Source organism: Macaca nemestrina, chromosome 13 (assembly GCF_043159975.1).
Source record: "Macaca nemestrina isolate mMacNem1 chromosome 13, mMacNem.hap1, whole genome shotgun sequence".
Taxonomy (NCBI): Eukaryota; Metazoa; Chordata; class Mammalia; order Primates; family Cercopithecidae; genus Macaca; species Macaca nemestrina.
Genome location: NC_092137.1, coordinates 81,688,305 through 81,709,922, shown reverse-complemented (window position 1 = coordinate 81,709,922; position 21,618 = coordinate 81,688,305). Strand labels below are relative to the sequence as shown.

At 42.6% G+C, this 21,618-nt stretch overlaps 1 pseudogene; it reads left to right on the top strand.

The window, feature by feature from the left end:
* Positions 1 to 6,606: 6,606 nt before the first annotated feature.
* Positions 6,607 to 15,762, top strand: LOC105465452 (ankyrin repeat domain-containing protein 11-like; annotated as a pseudogene).
* The last annotated feature ends 5,856 nt before the right edge of the window (positions 15,763 to 21,618 follow it).

The following is a 21,618-nucleotide window of genomic DNA, read 5'->3' as shown; positions in this document are numbered from 1 at the left end:
TTCTTGTACCTCTGGTAGAATTTGGCTGTGAATCCATCTGGTCCTGGACTTTTTTTGGTTGGTAGGCTATTAAGTATTGCCTCAATTTCAGAGGCTGTTATTGGTCTATTCAGAGATTGAACTTCTTCCTGGTTTAGTCTTGGGAGGGTGTATGTGTCCAGGAATTTACCCATTTCTTCTAGATTTTCTAGTTTATTTGTGTAGAGGTGTTTATATTATTCTCTGATGGTAGTTTGTACTTCTGTGGGATTGGTGGTGATATCCCCTTTATCATTTTTTATGGTGCATATTTGATTCTTCTCTCTTTTCTTCATTGTTAGTCTTCCTAGTGGTCTATCGATTTTGTTGATATTTACAAAAACCCAGCTCCTGGATTTATTGATTTTTTGAAGGGTTTTTTATGTCTCTATCTCTTTCAATTCTGCTCTGATCTTAGTTATTTCTTGTCTTCTGCTAGATGTTGAATATATGTGCTCTTGCTTCTCTAGTTCTTTTAATTGTGATGTTAGGGTGTCGATTTTAGATCTTTCTTGTTCTCTCATGGCCATTTAGTGCTATAAATTTCCCTCTAAACACTGCTTTAAATGTGTTCCAGAGATTCTGGTATGTTGTTTCTTTGTTCTCATTGGTTTCAAATAACATCTTTATTTCTGCCTTCATTTCATTATGTACTCAGTAGTCATTCAGAAGCAGGCTGTTCAGTTCCATGTAGTTGTGTGGTTTTGAGTGAGTTTCTTAATCCTGAGTTCTAATTTGATTGCACTGTCATCTGAGAGACAGTTTGTTATGATTTCTGTTCTTTTACATTTGCTGAGGAGTGCTTTACTTCCAATTATGTGGTCAGTTTCAGAATAAGTGTGATGTGGTGCTGAGAAGAATATATATTCTCTTGATTTGGGGTGGAGAGTTCTATAGACGTCTATTAGGTCTGCTTGGTGCATAGCCGAGTTCAATTCCTGGATATCCTTGTTGACCTTCTGTCTTATTGATCTAATATTGACAGTGGGGTGTTAAAGTCTCCCATTATTATTCTGCGGGAGTCTAAGTCTCTTTGCAGGTCTCTAAGGACTTGCTTTATGAAGCTAGGTGCTCTGTATTGGGTGCATATATATTTAGGATAGTAAGCTCTTCTTGTTGAATTGATCCCTGTACCATCACGTAATAGCCTTCTTTGTCTCTTTTTATCTTTGTTGGTTTAAAGTCTGTTTTATAAGAGGCTAGGATTGCAACTCCTGTTTTGTTTTTGTTTTTTGTTTTTGTTTTTTTGTTTTTGTTTTTGTTTTTGGCTTTCCATTTGCTTGGTAGATCTTCCTCCATCACTTTATTTTGAACCTATGTGTGTCTCTGCATATGAGCTGGTTCTCTTGAATACAGGACACTGATGAGTCTTGACTCTATCCAATTTGCCAGTCTGTGTCTTTTAATTGAGGCATTTAGCCCATTTACATTTAAGGTTAATATTGTTATGTGTGAATTTGATCCTATCATTATGATGCTAGCTGGTTTTTTTGCCCATTAGTTAATGCAGTTTCTTCATAGTGTCAATGTTCTTTAAAATTTGGAATGTTTTTGCAGAGACTGGTACCTGTTGTTCCTTTCCATGTTTAGTGCTTCCCTCAGGAGCTCTTGTAAGGCAGGTCTGGTGGTGACAAAAATCCCTCATCATTTGCTTGTCTGTAAAGGATTTTATTTCTCCTTTGCTTATGAAGCTTAGTTTGGCTGAATATGAAATTCTGGATTGAAAACTCTTTTCTTTGAGAATGTTAAATATTGGCCCCCATTCTCTTCTGGTTTGTGGGGTTTCTGCCAAGAGATCCACTGTCAGTCTGATGGGCTTCCCTTTGTGGGTAACTCAACCTTTCTCTCTTGCTGTCCTTAACATTTTTTCCTTCATTTCAACCTTGGTGAATCTGATGATTATGTGTCTTAGGGTTGCTCTTCTTAAGGAGTATCTTTGTGGTGTTCTCTGTATTTCCTGAATTTGAATGTTGGTCTGCCTTGCTAGGTTGGGGAAGTTCTCCTGGATAATATCCTGAAGATTGTTTTCCAACTTGGTTCCATTCTCCCTGTCAATTTTAGGTACACCAATCAAACATAGATTTGGTCTTTTCACATAGTCCCATATTTCTTGGAGGTTTTGTTCATTCCTTTTTATTATTTTGTCTCTAATCTTGTCTTCTCTCTTTATTTCACTAAGTTGATCTTCAATCACTGATATCCTTTCTTCTGTTTGATCGATTTGGCTATTGATACTTATGTATTCTTCATGAAGTTCTCCTGCTGTGTTTTTCTACTCCATTAGGACATTTATGTTCTTCTCTTCATTGGTTATTCTAGCTAGCAATTTGACTAACCTTTTTTCAACGTTCTTAGCTCCCTTGCATTGGGTTAGAACACGCTCCTATAGCTCGGAGGAGTTTGTTATTACCCACCTTCTGAAGTCTACTTCTGTCAGTTCGTCAAATTCATTATCCATCCAGTTTTGTTCCCTTGCTGACGAGGAGTTGTGATCCTTTGAGGAGAAGAGGCATTCTGGTTTTTGGAATTTTTAGCCTTTTTGCACTGGTTTTTCCCCATCTTTGTGGATTTCTCTACCTTTAGTTTTTGATGTTGGTGACCTTCGGATGGGGTCTTTGGGTGGATGTGCTAATCCTTTCTGTTTGTTTGTTTCTTTTCCTTCTAACAGTGAGGCACCTCTGCTGCAGGTCTGCTGGAGTTTGCTGGAGGTCCACTCCCGACCCTATTCGCTTGGGTATCACCAGCGGAGGCTGCAGAGCAGCAAAGATTGCTGCCTGTTCTTTCCTCTGGAAGCTTCATCTCAGAAGGGCACCTGCCAGGTGCCAGCCAAAGCTCTCCTGTATTAGGTGTCTGCCGACCCCTACTGAGAGGTGCCTCCCAGTCAGTACACACGGGGGTCAGGGACCCACTTGGGGAGGCAGTCTGACCCTCAGAAGAGCTGGAAGGCTGTGCTGAGAGGTCTGTTGCTCTCTTCAGAGCGGTCAGGCAGGGACGTTTAAGTCTGCTATAAGCCCCTGACTGGGGCTGCTGCCTTTTTTACAGAGATACCCTGTCCAGAGAGGAGAAATCTGGCAGTCTGGCCACAGCAACCTTGCTAAGCTGCAGTGGGTTCCACCCAGTTCAAACTTCCCACTGGCTTTGTTTACACTGTGACTGTAAACTGCCTACTCAAGTCTCAGAAATGGCAGACACCCCTCCCCCAACCAAGCTCGAATGTCCCAGGTGGATCTCAGATTGCTACCTTGCTGGCAGCAAGAATTTCAAGCCAGTGAATCTTAGTTTCCTGGACTCTGTGTGGGAGGGACCTGCCATGCTAGACCACTTGGCTCCCTGGCTCCTGGCTTCGGCACCCCTTTCCAAGGGAGTGAAAGGTTCTGTCTCACTGGTGTTCCATGCGCCACTGGGGTATGGAAAAAAAAAAAGAGTTCCTGCAGCTAATTTGGTGTCTGCCCAATTGGCCGCCCAGTTTTGTGTTTGAAACGCAGGACCCTGGTGGGGTAGGCACCAGAGGGGATCTCCTGGTTTGCGGGTTGGGAAGACTGTGGGACAAGTGGAGTATCTGTGCTGGAGTTCCTCAGGCTCAGACCCTCACCGCTTCCCTTCCCTTGGGTAGGGGAGAAAATTCCCCAACCTTTTGCACTTCCCAGGTGAGGGGACCCTGCCCTGCTTCCGCTCGCCCTCCCACTGTCCAACCAGTCCCAATGAGATGAACCAGGTACCTCAGTTGGAAATGCAGACATCACCTGCCTTCTGTGTTGATCTCACTGGGAGCTGCAGACCAGAGCTGTTCCTATTTGGCCATCTTGAATCCTTCCACTATCACTATTTTAATAAGCAACCCCCTACTCCCACCCCAGTGATTCTGATGCATGGTGACTTTTAAGAAACACTGAAATCAGCTATGTAAAGACACCTTCTTTTTTCTGTCTCCTAGAACAGCCTGGTAAGGATATGTCTACACTACAGAGGGCTAATCTCCAGTATCAAGTACAAAGCTGACAGATATAAAGACAATATCAATGCATCTAATTTGTCCATGTCTCTTATTTTCTCTTGAAATCATTCAAAATCCCTGTTAGGTGGTAGAACCATGATAATTATGAGGTCAAAATTCTTGAGCAGACTCTAATATTAAGAAGGTTGTTTCTGTCATGGAATAATATACAGCCATAAAAAACTGAAATTATGTCTTTTGCAGCAACATGGATGCAGCTGGAAGCCATTATTCTAAGAGAATTAATGTAGGTACCAAATACCTCATGTTCTCACTTACACGTGGTAGCTAAATATTGAGCACACATGAACACAAAAAAGGGAACAATAGACACCAGGGCCTACTTGAGGGGGAAGAGTGGGAGGAGGATGAAGGTCAAAAACAACACCTACTAGATACTATGCTCACTATGTGGGTGATGAAATCATTTATACAACAAACCCCAGCGAAACGCAATTTACCCATGTAACAAACCTTCACATGTACCCCTCTCTGTATTTAAAATAAAAGTTGAGAAAATAAAAAGAAGCTGGTTTCTTTCTAGAGGCATTAACTTTCACTTTCAAGTATTCAAAGTAATCATTTTATTCTTATAACATCTATCTTCTTTATCTACTATTAGTAATATAGTAGGATATTATTTTTTTGCTGGTAAATTTCAGTCCATTCATTAAAACATAACACAAAATGTTTTTAGAAAGTTTCTGTGTCATTGTTGGAAGTTCAAATATAACTTGAGAATAAAATAGCTCAAGGGGACATTTGAGCTTTAGGTTTTAGGGCAGTTAATTGTGGATAACAACAGCTCATACTTACTGAGTGATAGCTATGAGTCAGATGCTCTTCAGAGGCTCGTATATGTATAGTCTTAATCTTCATAAACAACATATGGAATATTATTATCCTTATTTTTACATGAGAAAACTGAGGCACCCAAAGGTTATATAGTTTTCTTACGCTCATGAAACTACTAAGCGAGAGAGACATGTTTACAGTGGAGGTAATCTGCCTGCAGAGCCCAAACTCTTAACCGTGACAATGGACTACTTGCCATATGTGAGCAAGAGCTGACAAGTAAAAGGTGGAAAACTCTATGAGATTATTTGATAAATAGAAAGTAGTTTATGAAAATACATTTGGTTCTTAAAGGAAAAACACTTGTGATATAATACAGACATGAGAATATTGATTGCAATTTGAGAAAACATTGTGATTCCCTATCGAAATCAGTATAAAAAGCCAATTAATGCATTAAAGCAAAAAAAAAAAATAGAAAAGAGTAATATTTAGGATGGTATAATAACTAATTAACTTTTTAAAAAATTTGAGGCATTCCATACAAATTAAAATTCAAAATGTTATAAATTATAGCCATTTATGATGACAATCTTTCCAAATCAGATTACAAATACACACGTGTGTGTATGTATATAGGCACAAAAAATATATAATTTTTTCTCATAATAATTTAAATATAAATCAGACTGTTTTTGTTGTTGAGAGTCGGCATCATAAATATTGGTTCTGATGCAGTAAGTTCTTATATGTGTTGGAAAACATGAGACACATTTGTCCAGTAATAAGCAGTATCTGGCTCATAGTTGGCCATATATATTAGGCGTAAGATTGAAGTTGTGTTTTGGGATCATATCATAATGTGCTGTTGCGTAACATAAAGACTTTGAATTTTATTTGGCAAGTAATGAGATATAGAATCTATTATTATTATTTTTAAATCAGGAATTGTATAATCAATCCTTTCAGAAAGAACAATGTGTAAGAAGGACAAAAACAATAAAAAAAAAGACACACAAATAAATTATGAAGTTACTGAAATTTTCTATGTTAGAGATAATGGAGGTTTAAAGTAAAGTGTTTCAAATGGAGTTTAAAGGAGGAGTCAGAAATAAGGGGCATTTCAGTATCAGAATCAATACCAGGTGAGAATGAGAGAAGGGAGAAGTCAGGGATGATTGTAAGACTTTAAGCCTTTAAGTGATTGATGAACAGTGGCATCGTTAATAAGAAACACTAAAATAAAAGCTCTCCAGCCTACCTCCACCACTGCAGTCACCACTAAGACAACTGATTCCACTTCTGACAGTGACAAGATGGGATGTGATTTCTATAAAATCTCGTTCAGCTCTAAAAGTCCATAATGTTATAAAAATACATTTGAAATTAAAAGTAACAGAGGCATCTTACCAGGTATATAATGAATATATAGAGATAGGTGTTAGTAACAGGTTGGAAAATGCCCCAAAATCAAATTCTAACATGTTTACATAGTATTTATGAAGACACACACACACACACACACACACACACACACACACACACGCTAAATATGAGACAATTAATTCAACTCTTGTTCTGTGTCTCTTTCAGCAATTTGAAGACCTCTAATTTGCTAGCAACAATGATATCACTTTAATGTTACCGAGCTTGAGTAACATTGTAAGATTTAAGACTTGGGTTGTGATTTCCAGAAGCTCAGCTGAGGAAAAATTCTGCCTCATGGTAATAAAATCCTTTTCTTCTAACTCCTCAAGAATAGCTTTAATTAACTTTTTCTTTTGCACATACATTGGGTAATGTGGTCTTTACAATCAGTGTCTCAGATAATGAACATAGTTCAGAGAAAAGAATCCGGCTCAAAGTCCAGATGTACCAAAGTATTGTTCTTTCCTAACCACTCAACAACCCGCTGCTTAACTTTTTAAACGCACTTCCAAATTTACATAATAGAGAAAATGATAACTTTGGAGAATACTAATGTTTTTGCCTGTGGTATAAAAAGAAATCTCAGGTTATGAGGCTAAGGTTTGCATAAGTACACTACCTAGCACTGTGATTCTATTACCTTTATTTTCTCCTTCTTCAAAGAACTCTAAATACTTCTGCCAGAGAAATTTTTCTTTTACTATATTATTTTCTGGCCCAAGAATTGTCAGTGTTTTTCTGATTCCATATGGACCATTTTCAGACTCTTGGTTTGCATTCACTGTCACCCAGTATTTGATCCTACTCAAATTATGCTACTTTCTCTCATTTTGATTTGGACCCGCTGTCCAGTATATACTCTTTCCCACCAACACAGGCCATTCTCAACTGCCTACACAGTTTTCTATGTGTTCCTCTCTCTGTCTAGAATGACCCTTTCTTCCCCCTCCTCCCTAAATCCTACAAGTTTTTAGAAGTGCTGCTCTAGGTTCCCCTCTTCTAAAACTCCTTTTCTGGTCTGCAGTGATCTCCATCTACTCTGGAGCTCTGCTGAACATCTAATAAACTGAAACACATTCACTCTTAACGCTACCATTTGTTTCACCATCTCAGTTCTATCACTCCAACCAGATTTTTTTATCCAGAGTACTAGGTGATACATCATCTTCTTCATTTAACAACTTTAGTCAGTATTTGGCCATGTGATGGGGACATACTCTGATCTATACATATGGGTTTTCTTAAAAACTCCCATCTTGTTTAGGATTATTGAGTGCAGTATCATCTACCCAAATGTGTCTGTCTGTTTAACGGGTTGATTTAAATAATGGTCATTCTGTTCATTTTAAACAAATGTTGAGATACCTACTACATTGTAAATACTGTAATAAATATAGAGAGTTAAACATAATGCTACAAAATAAACCACAAGAAAATCTCAGTGGTATACAAAAATAAGCATTTATATCTGTATCATAGATGTCTTCACATCATCTCAGGTTTGGCCATCTAGGCTAGGCTCAGCTGTGTTTGGCCCCAGTCTCTGAGGTTGTTCTAGGTCTGCTCTAAGTGTTACTCATTATCCTTGGATCAGAGGAAGTGCAAGCTGACACTGCCAATGGAAAAAGATGGAAGAGAAGAGCACAAAGTCAATCATACATGCTCATTTCAAGTGTTCACTCATATCTTGTCCATTAGCATTATGTTCATCAAAACAAGTGATTATGGCCAAGCACCAAGTCAATGGAGGTAAAGGAAGCCATGACAATGGTATGAAGATGAGTATATAAATAACTACTACATGGAACTGATGAATTGGAAACAATAATTCACTCTATTACAAGAATGTTGACATACAAAATTGACTTTTTGTTGGTGGTGCTATCTTGAAGCTTGTATTTTCTTTAGGGAAACTGTTAAGTTAAAAAGTGATTAGAACTTAATAATATAAGTGAAACATGTAAGATTCTTTTCACACTGGCCTAAAGTAGCATATAAAATCCCACTATTTATTTGCAAGATGTAGAATAGGTATTAGCTGATATTGATACTTTGTGGTTATTGAACACAAGTTAGATATTCATGAAAGCAGAGAAGTGGTAAGTAGCCATAATTAGAAAGAAGGTTGTTGAAAGAGTAGAAGAAGCCATCTAAGACACTATTTTTTATTTTTTACCATATATCTATGAGTCACTGAAATAGAAGAGAAAGGTGCTCTGAATAGAAGAGAAAGAAATAGTCTCTGAAATAGAAGAGAAAGAAAAAGAATAGTCTCTGAAATAGAAGAGAAAGGTGCATCTGTTGAAAAAATATTACAGAAAAGAAACGAAACGAAATCCAATAGTTTTACCTCTACACCCAAAATGGAGGTTAAAAGTTACACTGAAAATAACACTATTGCACAAAAGAAAGAATCCCATCATATCCTGTCAGACACATCAGACAAGGAGGATGTGAGTGTCACCATGGGGACAGGAGAGAAGCTGAGACTCTCGGCACATACGATATTGCCTGGTAGTAAGACACAAGAGGCTTCTAATGCCAAGCAGCAGAAGGACAAATAAAATAAAATGAAAAAGAAGTGAAGGAAAGAAACAAAAGGCAGAGAGGTTCGCTTTGGAAAATGGATTGACAAGTTCTGTTCCTCAGAGTTGGAAAGTGAGTCCTCAGAGAGTGGGGAGGGTGACAGGGACTCCGTGGGGAGCTCCAGCTGCCTCAAGGGGTCCCCGCTAGTACTGAAGGACCCCTCCCTGTTCATCTCCCTGTCCGCTTCCTCCACCTCATCTCAAGGGGGCTCTGCCACCCAGAAGCAGAACCCCAACCACACAGACCAGCACACCAAGCACTGGCAGACCGACAACTGGAACACCATTTCTCTCCTGGCTTGGCCAGAGATCAGTTCTTTATCAGACTCCACATGGAAGAGACTGACAAGCGAGTCTGATTACTCCTCTGAGGGCTCCAGTGTGGAATTGCTGAAGCCAGTGAGGAAGAAGCAGGAGCACAGGAAGCTGGGTAGGCTGCAGGGCTCCCTGTCGGAGAAGAGAAGCCCCTTCCTCTCCAGCACAGAGGCACCCTCCTCAAGATGGACAAGAAGGGGAAAGCGGTCAAAAAACATAAAACAAAACAAAAACACAAAAACAAGGAGAAGGGACAGTGTTCTATCAGCCAAGAGCTGAAACTGAAAAGTTTTACATATGAATAAGATGACTACAAGCAAAAGTCAGATAAGGCTATACTTTTAGAGAATGATATTTCTACTGAAAATAAAAGTGTTAAAGCATGATCGAGACCACTTTAAAAAAGAAGAGAAACTTAGCAAAATGAAATCAGAAGAGAAAGAATGGCTCCGTAAAGATGAGATCATAAGGTCTCCAAAGATGAAAAATCACTGAAGAGAATCAAAGACATGAACAAAGACATCAGCAGATCTTTCCAAGAAGAGAAAGACTGTTGGAATAAAACAGAAAAGGAGAAATCTCTGAATGAGAAGTCTTCAAAAGAAGAAAAACTGAGACTGTATAAAGAGTAGAGAAAGAAGAAATCAAAACACCAGCCCTAAAAATTAGAGAAAAAGAATGATTTAAAAGAGGACAGGCCGGGAGCAGTGACTCACGCCTGTAACCCCAGCACTTTGGGAGGCCGAGGTGGGCGGATCATGAGGTCAGGAGATAGAGACCATCCTGGCTAATACGGTGAAACCCTGTCTCTACTTAAAAATACAAAAAAAAAAAAAAAAAATAGGCGGGCGTGGTAGCGGGCGCCTGTAGTCCCAGCTACTTGGGAGGCTGAGGCAGGAGAATGGCGTGAACCCTGTAGGCGGAGCTTGCAGTGAACCGAGATTGTGCCACTGCACTCCAGCCTGGGCGACAGAGTGAGACTCTGTCTGGGAAAAAAAAAAAAAAAAAAAAAAAAGGACAACATTTCAAAAGAGAAGGAGACTTTTAAAGAAGATAAAGAAAACTCAAGAAAAAGTTTATAGGGGAGATTCTGCTTTTGATGAATATTTTAATAAAAATCAGTTTCTGGAGAATGAAGACACCAAATTTAGCCTTTCTGGCGATCAGCAAAATCGGTGGTTTTTTGACTTGTCCAATTCATCCTTTGATTTCAAAGTGGGGGACAGCTAGGACTCTGCAGTGACAGACTACATGGATTGAAGAATGACTCTGTGGCCAAGTTGATCGTGGAAACAGTGAAAGAAGACAGCCAGGAGAGTAAGCAAGGACAGCAGGGCCCGGAAGAAACAAGACCACAGAGAGCCCGTCTTCCGAAAGGACAGGGACTATTTGGATAAAAACTCTTTGAGAAAAGGCCAGACTGAAAAGCGTCAAGTGTCCCCAGTTACCTTTCGGAAAACCACAAGAAGAGGAAAGAAAGTCCGCAGAGGCCGGGCGGGACAGAAAGGACACCCTCCAGAGCTCCAAGGAACACAGGGACAGCAGGGCCAAGTCAGAGGAGGCACACCGCACACCGGGAAGAGCTGAAGGAGTGTGGTTGCCAGATGGTCTTCAAGGAAAAGTCTGACTGCGACTTTGGGAAGGGCCTGAAGCCGTGGGAACCACACCACCCAGCGTGAGAGAAGAAGGACGGCCTTGATAAGGAAAGGAAGGAGAAAACAAAACCAGAAAAATACAAACAAAAGTCCAGTAACAAGGACAAAAGTAAGAAATCTATCCTCGAAAAATGTCAGAAGGACAAAGAATTTGATAAATGTTTTAAAGAGAAAAAAATACCAAGATACCAAGGAAAAAACATAAAGACACACATGGCAAAGACAAAGAAAGGAAAGCGTTTCTTGACCAAGGGAAAGAGAAAAAGGAGAAGACTTTCCCTGGGATTACCTCAGAAGACTTCTCTGAAAAAACAAAACAAAACAAAAATGACAAGAAAGGCAAGGAGAAAAGCTGGTACATCGCAGACGTATTCACAGAAGAGAGTGTGGATGACAAAGACGACTACACAGGGAGTGGGTTCAAGATCAGAGAGGTCAGCCACTTGCAGAGGGTGGATGGCCTCCAGGAGAAGGAGGAAGGGCAGGAGGCCCAGGCCTCTGACAGACACAGGAAGTCCTCTTCTGAGGAGCAGCACCCTGAGAGGCAAAAGGACAAGAACCCCAAAGCCAAGAGAAAGGACAGAGGGGCTGCCAACGGGGTGAGAGACAAAAAAGAGAAAGTCCTTGAAAAGCACAAGGAGAAGGACAAAGTACCAGAAAAGTATAAGGACAGCAAGGAAAGAGCTTCAGTGGATTTCACGCAAGATAAGAAAAATAAACAGAAGCTCCCTGAGAAGGCTGAAAAGAAACACTCTGTTGAAGACAAGGCTAAAGGCAAACACAAAGAGACGTCGGATAAAGAACATTCCAAGGAGAGGACGTCCTTGAGAAGTACGGACACAGAAAAAAGCCTGATTGAAAAGTTAGAAGCAGCAGCTCTCCATGAGTACAGAGAAGACTCCAATGATAAAATCAGTGAGGTCTCCTCTGACAGCTTCATGGACTGAGAGCAGGAGCCAGGGCTGACTGCCTTCCTGGAGGTCTGTCTCAAGCAGCCACCTGCATAGGAGGAGGCCAGGGAGAGCACCTGCCTCCCAGAGAAGCTGAAAGAGAAGGAGAGGCACAGACACTACTCATCCTCATCCTCATATAAGAAGAGCCACTACTGAGAGAGCGAGCTAAGAAAGAAAAGGCTGAGAAAAAAGAGAAGGGCAGAGATTACAAGGAGGGCTTGGAAGGACTCTGGCCAGTATGAAAAGGACTTTCTGAGGTGGTTGCTTATGGAGTTTCTTACATGAAAGCTGACATAGAAGATGGGCTAGATAAAACCATTGAATTATTTTCTACCAGAAAGAAAGATAAAAGTGATTAGGAGAGAGAACCTTCCAAGAAAATAGAAAAGGAACTAAAGCCTTATGGATGTAGTACCATCAACATCCTAAAAGAGAAGAGTAAGACAGAAACATAGGGAAAAACTGACAGAGGAGAAGAAGAGGCACCTGAACAGGCATGCAGACTGGTTTCTGAGGCATCACAGGGACCGAGGAGAAGCCCACTGCCAGGGACAAGGACAGCCCTCCCCGCCTGCTCAAAGGCAAGTCCAGGGAGGAGGACCCAAGTCTCAGGGAGGCCAAACTGAAGGAGAAATTCAAGGACAGTGCAGAGAAAGAAAAGGGCGACTCTATGAAGATGAGCAACGGGGGATGATAAGTTATCGCAGTTCAAAGACCCAGGTAAGAAAGATGCCAGGCCCAGGGAGAAACTCCTGGGGAGGTCGACCTGATGATGACCAGCTTTGAGAGGATGTTCTCCCAGAAGGACCTGGAGATGGAGGAGTGCCACAAGGGGCATAAGGAGAGGATGAAGCAGATGGAGAAGCTGAGGTACCGGTCCGGAGATCCCAACCTCAAGGAGAGGGCGAAGCCGGCAGAGGACGGGTGGAAGAAGGGTCTGGACATTCCCGCCAAGAAACTGCCTGGGCTGGACCCTCCGTTTAAAGATAAAAGTCTTAAGGAGTCGACTCCTATTCCACCTGCTGCCAAAAATAAGCTACACCCGGGATCAGGTGCAGACTCCAAAGACTGGCTCGCAGGGCCTCACATGAAAGAGGTCCTGCCTGCGTCTTCCAGGCCTGGCCAGAGCTGACCTACTGGCGTGCCCACCCCTATGTTGGTGCTGTCCTGACCCAGCTAGGAGGTGGTGGTGCACACGCCCAGGACCCCCTCCTGCAGCGCCGATGACTACACGGACCTTGTGTTCGACTGCGCCGACTCCCAGCATTCCACGTCTGTGCCCACTGACCCTTCCAGCACCTGTCCCCCTCCTTTTTTGACAGGTTCTCCGTGGCATCAAGTGGGCTTTCGGAAGACGCCAGCCAGGCTTCTGCCAAACCTCTCTCCACAAACATTTACCGGTCGGTTTCTGTCAATATTAGGAGGACTCCCTAGGATGAATTCAGCGTGGAAGACAAGCTCTTCAGGCAGCAGAGTGTTCCTGCCGCCTACAGCTACGACTCCCCCCTGCCGCACCAGATGGAAGACAGGGCGCCCCTGCCCCCGGTTCCCACGGAGAAATTTGCTTGCTTGTCCTCAGGATAATATTCCACAGACTATGACCTCCCATCGCCCAAAGTCGACGCTCTGCAATTGTCACTGTCACCCCATCTACAGAGGGCCTCAGGGTAATATTCCACAGACTATGACCTCCCATCGCCCAAAGTCGACGCTCTGCCATTGTCACTGTCACCCCATCTACAGAGGGCGTCTTCTCAAGTTTACAAGCAAAATCTTCCCCTTCCCCCAGAGATAAGCTGCTGGTTCCTTCCCTCGAAGGGGCCATTCCCCCGCACCTGGACGCCACCGAGGACCAGCAGGCTATGACCCCCATCATCCCCCCAGAGCCCAGTTACCTGGAGCCACTGGACGAGGGTCAGCACCATCATTACAGAGGAGCCTGTCGAGTGGACCCACCCCGCCGAGCAGGCCCTTGCTTCTAGTCTGATCGGGAGCGCCTCTGAAAACCCTGTCAGCTGGCCTGTGGGCTCAGACCTCCTGCTGAAGTCTCCACAAAGATTCCCTGAGTCCCCGAAATATTTCTGCTCTGCGGACTCCCTCCACTCTGCAGCCCCAGGGCCCTTCAGCACCTCAGAGGTGCCATACCCGCCCCACTTCCGCCTCTCTCCTGAAACACTCTGCCCATCGCTGAGCCAGGACTGGAGGACATCAAAGACTGGGCAGAAGCCATCCCCGCCTCCATCTCTACCTCAGAGGCGGCTCCTTACGCCCCTCCCTCCGGGCTGGAGTCCTTCTTCAGCAACTGCAAGTCACTTCCGGAAGCTTCGCTGGACGTGGCTCCTGAGGCTGTGGCTCAGGTGGAGGCTCTGGAACCCCTGGAAAATAGCTTCCTGGACAACAGCCACAGCCTGTCTACCCTCGGCCAGGTGGATCTGGTGCCCTGGGCAGACGCCTTCGCCAGCCCCGAAGACGACCTGGACCAGTGGTCCTTCTCACTGCCGGAACTTCCCTTGCAGACTAAAGATGTCCCAGATGTTGAAACAGAACCCGTATAAGAAAGTCTTGCTCCTTCAGAAAAGATCTCTCCAGGGGCCCCGTGGTCGTAAACGGTAGGGATCTTTCCGCCTTAGTGGCTGAGGAGCAGCCAGCACTGCCTCCCGACCAGGCCTCCACCCAGCTCCCCACAGAGGAGTCAAAGCTGGACGTGGCTCTAGAAGCTACAGAGGCAGAGGCAGCGCCAGAAGAGAGGGCCTCTGGGGATCTGGACTCCAGCATGGAGCCCACGCCCGTTCCCCCTGAACAGTGCCCACTGGGGAGCGGAGACCAGGGGGCCAAGGCTGAAGCCCCCCCACCCCCCGCCGCATCCCTTTGTGCCCCTAACGCCCCCTACTCTCCATGGACACTGTGGCACAAGCCCAGGCTGCGGACAGTGCTGGCCCCCAGGACAACACTGAGGCCTCCAGTCCTGCCGCCCCAGCCGAAGGCCCTCCGTGCAGCATCCACCGGGAAGCCACAGAACCAGAACCAAAACTCACGGCTGAAGCCCCGAAAGTTCCCAGAGTGGGGGAGAACCCTCAGCACATGACCAGGAACTTGCAGATGCTCGTGAATCAGAGTAAGTATAGCACACCTCACTCCAAGGAGTGTGTCCCAGGCCAGCGGCTCCGACTGGGACTACGCCCAGGCCCAGCATCCGGCAAACGCTGCTTCCAGCCCTCCACCCAGCAACTGAACATGTCCACGCAGCAGACGCCGGAGGTGATCCAGCAGACGCTAGCCACCATCGTGGACGCCATCAAGCTGGACACCATCGAGCCCTACCACAGCAACAGGGCCAACCCCTACTTTGAATTCCTGCAGACCAGGAAGAAGATCCAGGAGAAGCTCAAGATTCTGTGCTGCAGCTCGCCACAGGCGCCCCAGTGGCACACCGAATATGTCACCTACGCGGGATCCTATCCCCTGGACAGCAAGTCGCTCAGCAAGCTCCACATCCCGGTGATCGCACCCCCTCCCTCGCTGGCGGAGTCCCCGAAGGAGCTGTTCAGGCAGCAGGAGGCGGTCCGGGGAAAGCTGCGTCTGCAGCACAGCATCGATCAGGAGAAGCTGATGTGTCCTGTGAGCAGGAGATTCTGCAGGTTCATTGCCCAGCAGCCAGGACCGTCGCCAACTAGGCAGTGCTATTCAGCACCGGCACGATGCTGCTGGACTCTGAGGTTTAAAACATGCCCCTAGAGAGCCAGGGTGATGAGAACAAGTCAGTGCGCGACTGGCTTAACGCCCACCAGTTCATCTTCTGGCTCCAGGACTTGGACGACAAGTACAACCGCATGAAGACCTGCCTCCTCATGCGGCAGCAGCACGAGGCTGTGGCCCTGAATGCCCTGCAGAGGATGGAGTGGCAGCTGAAAGCGCAGAATTTGGACCCTGTCAGGCACTAGTCCCTGTGCGTGAACAAGGTGCCCTCCTTCTACGTGCCTAAGGTCGATGTCAACGACTTTATTTTTTTGCCGGTGTGACACCGGGGGATGACCACAGGACGCAGGCGAGGGCTGCATGGCTGCTGCTGAGCCCCAGGGGCCAAGGAGGGAGCGCCATGTCCACCCGGGTGAGTAGAGACCCCGAGAGACACTGCACTAGGCCAAAACATCTCCATCTCTTCCAGACTGCTCCAGACGTTGGGGAGGTGAAACACGTCTCTTGTCCACCAGTTGCCGCGGCGGGGGCAAAGCTCCTTGTGCCGGGCGCACACATGGCAACTTCTGTCTGAAAACGGTGACCTTCGGGCCCTTTTCTCCAACCAACTGCAGAGGCATTTCAGGAGGTGGAGAACGGAGTGGATTTTTAAAAAAATTTTTGCTCTATTCTGATCAACTAAATAAAATTAAGGTGTCTATCATCTCTCACAAACGGTGACCTCCAGGTCAGAGGGGCAGGAGTGCAGTCCCAGCCATGGTCCTGTTGCCACAGAGCTGCAACGGCCTCCGACTGGGCTTAAGACCTGGTGCGGAGCAGGGCGTTGGCCATGCCACCTGCCCAGGCAGAGGGACACAGAACCAGGACCCCCGTAGTGTTTTTAATGGAGTCAAATCCACGTGGTTTGTATCTTTTTTCCTTTAATCTTGGGCATTTTGTTTATCTTTCTGAGAACATAACTTGAAACACTACAGAGCCAATAATCATTTACAAAGTGTATCTATAAACGCTGTACAGTTTTATATACCTTCACAATGTACTTTTGCTGCCTTCTAGATAATTTAGTTTGCAACACATTACTGCACAGTTGTAAATAACTTCTGTACTGTAACATTACTTTCAGCTATGTGTAAAGAAATAAATTCATTAGTTTTTTAAAAAGCTAGACATGTGGCAGGAGCCTCTAGCACAGTCTGTAAGATGCTAAACTCCTGGAGGTAACTCATTTGATGTTAGAAATTGTTTAATTTGTATTTTCTCCCGCTTATAACTCAATAGGTAGCTATTGCAACAACAGAAATTGCCACATGATGCTCACACACACATACACACACATACACACACACAGCCCATAGATAGGAGTTCTGTGTTGGTCATTGGCAGAATAGCATTATCAGGAGTATAAAACTGGGACAGCACACTGAGTAAACGTTTAGAGTTACAAAGGATTTATAAATGGAAAAACCCATTCAGTTATTGGGTCAGATAATTCTCTGAAAGAGGTCCAGAGAAAATGTGGTGGTGAGTAGAAAGCTAAGCCTAATTCAACTCTTTGTGTCATAAAGGAGGGGTCCTTTCACTCATTTCCTGGTATTACAGTGAGAATGAGGAAGGCTCAAACAGAAAAGATTAAGCATAAGTGTAAGAAAAATGTGTCAATAATTAAGTCACCATGTTTGCTGTACCTATGCTTTAATTTACAAATCATGAATCTTCTTGACCCACTAATTACCCATTCTGTTCATTAGTGTAACCCACTAATTACCCATTCCATTCCATAGGAATGTAAATTTGAAGTTCCAGTGTTAAGACACATTCTCTGTGATTAATAACATGATAGACTTCCATAAAAGAACTCAGAATCGTGTTCTCAGCAATGGATCATAGCTCAATGCAGCCATGGATTCATATAGAGAATGGCAAAGTTTCTGGAACCTGGAGTTGGAAAAAAGTAATCCTACTTTGATGTTTCATAACTCAAGGCACAATATAACTTCTGCTCCTTCATTCCATCTCAACTCCAGCACCAAACTGCCTACCTATTCACAGTTTCATATCCCAAATTCCTATTCAAAGTAATTTGGGATAAGATGTAATGAAGCCCATTTATGGTTTAGACGTCGGATTTTTAAGGAAAAGCTTGTTAATTGCAAAAGAATAGAGTGAATTGGCAGAGTTAGAAATTACAAATTAGAATCATATATACATGCTAATTTATATAAAATTAGAATTATATAATACATAATATATATAATGTGTGTGTGTATATATATATAATGTGTATATATACACATTATATATATACATATATATACATTATATATATATACATATTATATATATATATGTGTGTGTATATATATACACACACACACATACATGAAAAAGAAATAGCCAGAACTGAGGGCTGACCAGGCCAAAGGTTTAGGATAAATTACAGCACAGTGTGCAGGGGGGAAATCAAGAGTTCTTAATCACAGATCAGAGATCCACCTATAAGCAAATCTAATCAGATCTGACAATTCTGCACATTCAAGTTGGAGGCAAGCAGTTGGCACTGTGGAATCTGTGAGCAGGTCATAGGGCAAGTGCCATCAGAGGCTCTATACTTAAGAGAAATTTAGATGTTATACAGTTTATAAAGGCAGAACATCTAGTCTAAGGGAAAAAAAAATAGCAGTTATAAGAACTACAACATGGACTATAGTTCCAGGAACAAAGCAAGTCTTGGTTATCAGGACTTGGGTACTCACAAGTTAAAGATAGCTGATGAGTAGAAGGTAATGATGTTGAAATCCTTAGAATTAAATTGGGGAGGATTTAAATACTTCAGTCCTGGCCTTAGAAACTGGATAAAGCTTACTCTAGTAAATAAGAATTTAGAAACACCAACTGTGGGTAAAGAAAATAAATAAGATGAGCATTAGTGAACACCCAATGTATTATAAAACAGAATGGATTGGTGAATAACTCTCCATTTGTTGAATAGCAAACTGGTCTTGATAACAATTTCTTGATTCTCCATCCTTTCAGGCAATTCCAAATAATATGCCAGTCCAAATGCAGTTTTTCTGCAGAATCTTTATGTCTGGCCAAATAATGGCAAAGTAAATTAATATAATTGATGTGACACTATATTGTGGCTGTGATCTAGAAAAATATGAGGATTTACCATAGTTTGGCTTCCCTTTAAAGACAATTCTCCTTGCAAAAGTGAAATGTGTCCCACCAAAAACAGGGGTTTCAGTTTGCATGCTTATGTAACTTCTTATTTTTGAAAAACAAATGTTTATACATAGGAAATTATTAGCCTAGAAAAAAAGAAATAAACCCAGAAAGTTTATATTATTTCTCTGAGGCAAAAATGTCCATATAATTAATTCCAAACACATACTCCAACTTCCACGAAAATTCCAATATTTGGTGCCCATGTTATAATAAGTGTAATAAAACTTCCTCAGATGTTTGAGCTTATGAATCCTTAAGTGACAATGATGATGATGATGATGATGAAGATGGCAATAATGATGAAATAATTTTCATAAATAATACTATTTGTTGAAGACCATAAATTATGTAGAACATAATTCATCTATTTTTATATATATTGATAACTGCAAAATAGGTATTATAACTACATTTCATGGATAAGGAAATGTGCTCAAAAAATTTAGATGAGTTATTTGAGGTTCCACAGCAAGTACATACAAGTGGCTTTGCAAATTTAGGCCCAAGTCTGTGCTGTGGTGCTTCTATTCCAGGGCATAAGAAAGAAGGCATTGTCTCCTGAATAAAGGACTTAAAATTCTATCTTATATGCCTCTCCCCAGCTTATTTCCCACATAGATGTTTGAGGATTTATCCACATATCTCCACAGCTCCAATGGGAAACACGTTGACATAATCCTAGAGAAACAGTATGGCTTAGATATATATTAGAGAACGTTGCAGGCAAAAATCAGCTAGGAGAAACTCAACTTGTTTCCATCATTGATGGAACCTCATAAAATGTCTGGGGAGACAACAAAAGCAAAGGCAGCTTGTATCATGGAAGAGGTGGAAAACTACCTTGCAGCTTGAGATAGTAATAGATGTTAAGGGTCAGATATCAGACTCCAGATATCCAACATACCCAGTTTACTGTTGAATTAACCATCATGACAGAAACGAGGAAAAACTCAAATACATCTTAAAATAAGTCAGTAGCTTGTTAAGATTCTGAGAGAAATATTATACTTCTTACAGTTTCTAATTATTGTTTAACAGGCACTTTGGTTATCCCCTGCAGATACGTTGAAGAAATCAAGCTATTTGGACATCCTGCAGCATGCAGGTGATTAGGAATTTTCATTGTCAATTCACAGATCAGCCAAAAAATTTCATACTGATAGAGTGATCTGTTCAAAGTGGCAGCATCACTAAAGGCACATCCTTTTCTTAGTGCAGAATAGCTATGGACTAAATTATGTTCCCCAAAATGAGCTGATATGTGGTGATGAGATGTTTGAGAGGTAATTAGACATAAATAAGTCACAAAAGGGGAACCCTCATGATGGTATTAATATCCTTAGAGAAATGAGAGAGTGTGCTTTCTCTCTCTCTACCAGATGAGGACACAGTGAGAAAGTGGCCATCTGAAAGCTCAGGAAGAAAGCCTTTTCCAGTAATTGGTCCACACCTTGATGCTAGACTTCTTAGCCTCCAGAACTATGAGAAAATACATTTCTGTTGCTTAAGCCACTCAGACTCTGACTATTTTTTATGGCAGGGGGAACTCACTAAAACAAGGATCCTTTCCTCCTCCTACTCACCTTCTGGGAGTATGAAAACTGAGGAGCCCCAGGCTGCAAAGAAGGGTTCTGAAGGCAGTATTCCTAATCTCCTCCTGACTTAACAACTGCTATGGTTCGAATGTGTCCCCTCCAAAATTCAGGTGTTACCAATGTGATAGTATTAATAAGTCACTCCTTTAAGAGGTGATTATACTATAAGGGCTGCTTCCTTATGAATGGGATTAAAAGTCCTATAAAGGAGACTTCAGGCAGCATTCCTCTGGTTTGCCCTTCCACTGTGAGGCCTGCAATGTGAGGACACAGTGTTATTTTTTTCTGGAGGATGCAGCAACAACGCATCATCTTGGAAGCAATAAGTAGCCCTCACAAGACAAATGAACCTGCTGGCACCTTGATTTTAGACTTCATGGACTCCAGAACTATGAGAAAACATGTTTCTATTCTTTACAAATAACTCAGTCTCAAGTATTTTGTTATAGCAGTACATACAGATTAAGGACACATCCCTTCCCTTCTTGATCTTATTCTTTCACTCTTCTTTCAACTGAAGGAGTTTATTTGAACCACCTTTAACTGCCTTTGAGGTTGCAAGTTTCTGAAAAGGCTCCTTAACGTCATTTCCAAAACCCAAAGAGGCATCAATTGTAAAGTTGTGCACTGAGCTTCTCAAAAATACTGCTATTCTTCCTGTAGTATACTTCTCCCTACTCTCTTCTGACAGGTGCCCTAGCCAAATGTAGCCAAAAAAGACAGTAATTCCCAAAATTACCCGGGGTGATAACTCTCATTCTTAGCTTTACTTTTGCCAAAGAGACCAGATGTTAGCGTCATTTTGAAGCAGAATACATCCCTGGATTAAGGACCATTTGTGTAAAAGTTTATCATTCTTAATTGATCCTCCAGATGGCTGACTCTGGCTTTTTCACATTCTTTTTGATCTTCCAATGGATACATGAATAGGCTCAAAGAACTAGAAATATTTTTTAAAGGTGAAGATCAAAGGAGATAAAAAGATGAAGATAGTTAATTTTTTAAATACTAAAAATACGTGTTAATAAAGGAAAAGATGGCAAACTATGAAACCCACACAGTTAAATAAGAATTGGCAAAGCACTGGTTCTTTGAGTTTGGAGAAGTTGTAGGGTGACAATGGCCTTTTTTTCCCCCAACTAAAAGTCATTACCCTTCAGAGATCCACAGCTACCCAGGTATCTGCAGAGCAAAGGCAGCGCCATGTAATCATAGATCAAATAGACTTTTGTAAAGAGTGAAAAGTAATCCCCAAACCATTAGTAGATACAAACTATGGCTGGACTGTACAGTTCAGGAGCTGGGGATGAATGCAGAGATTTTTAAGATATAGATATGACAAGTTCTCTTATTATA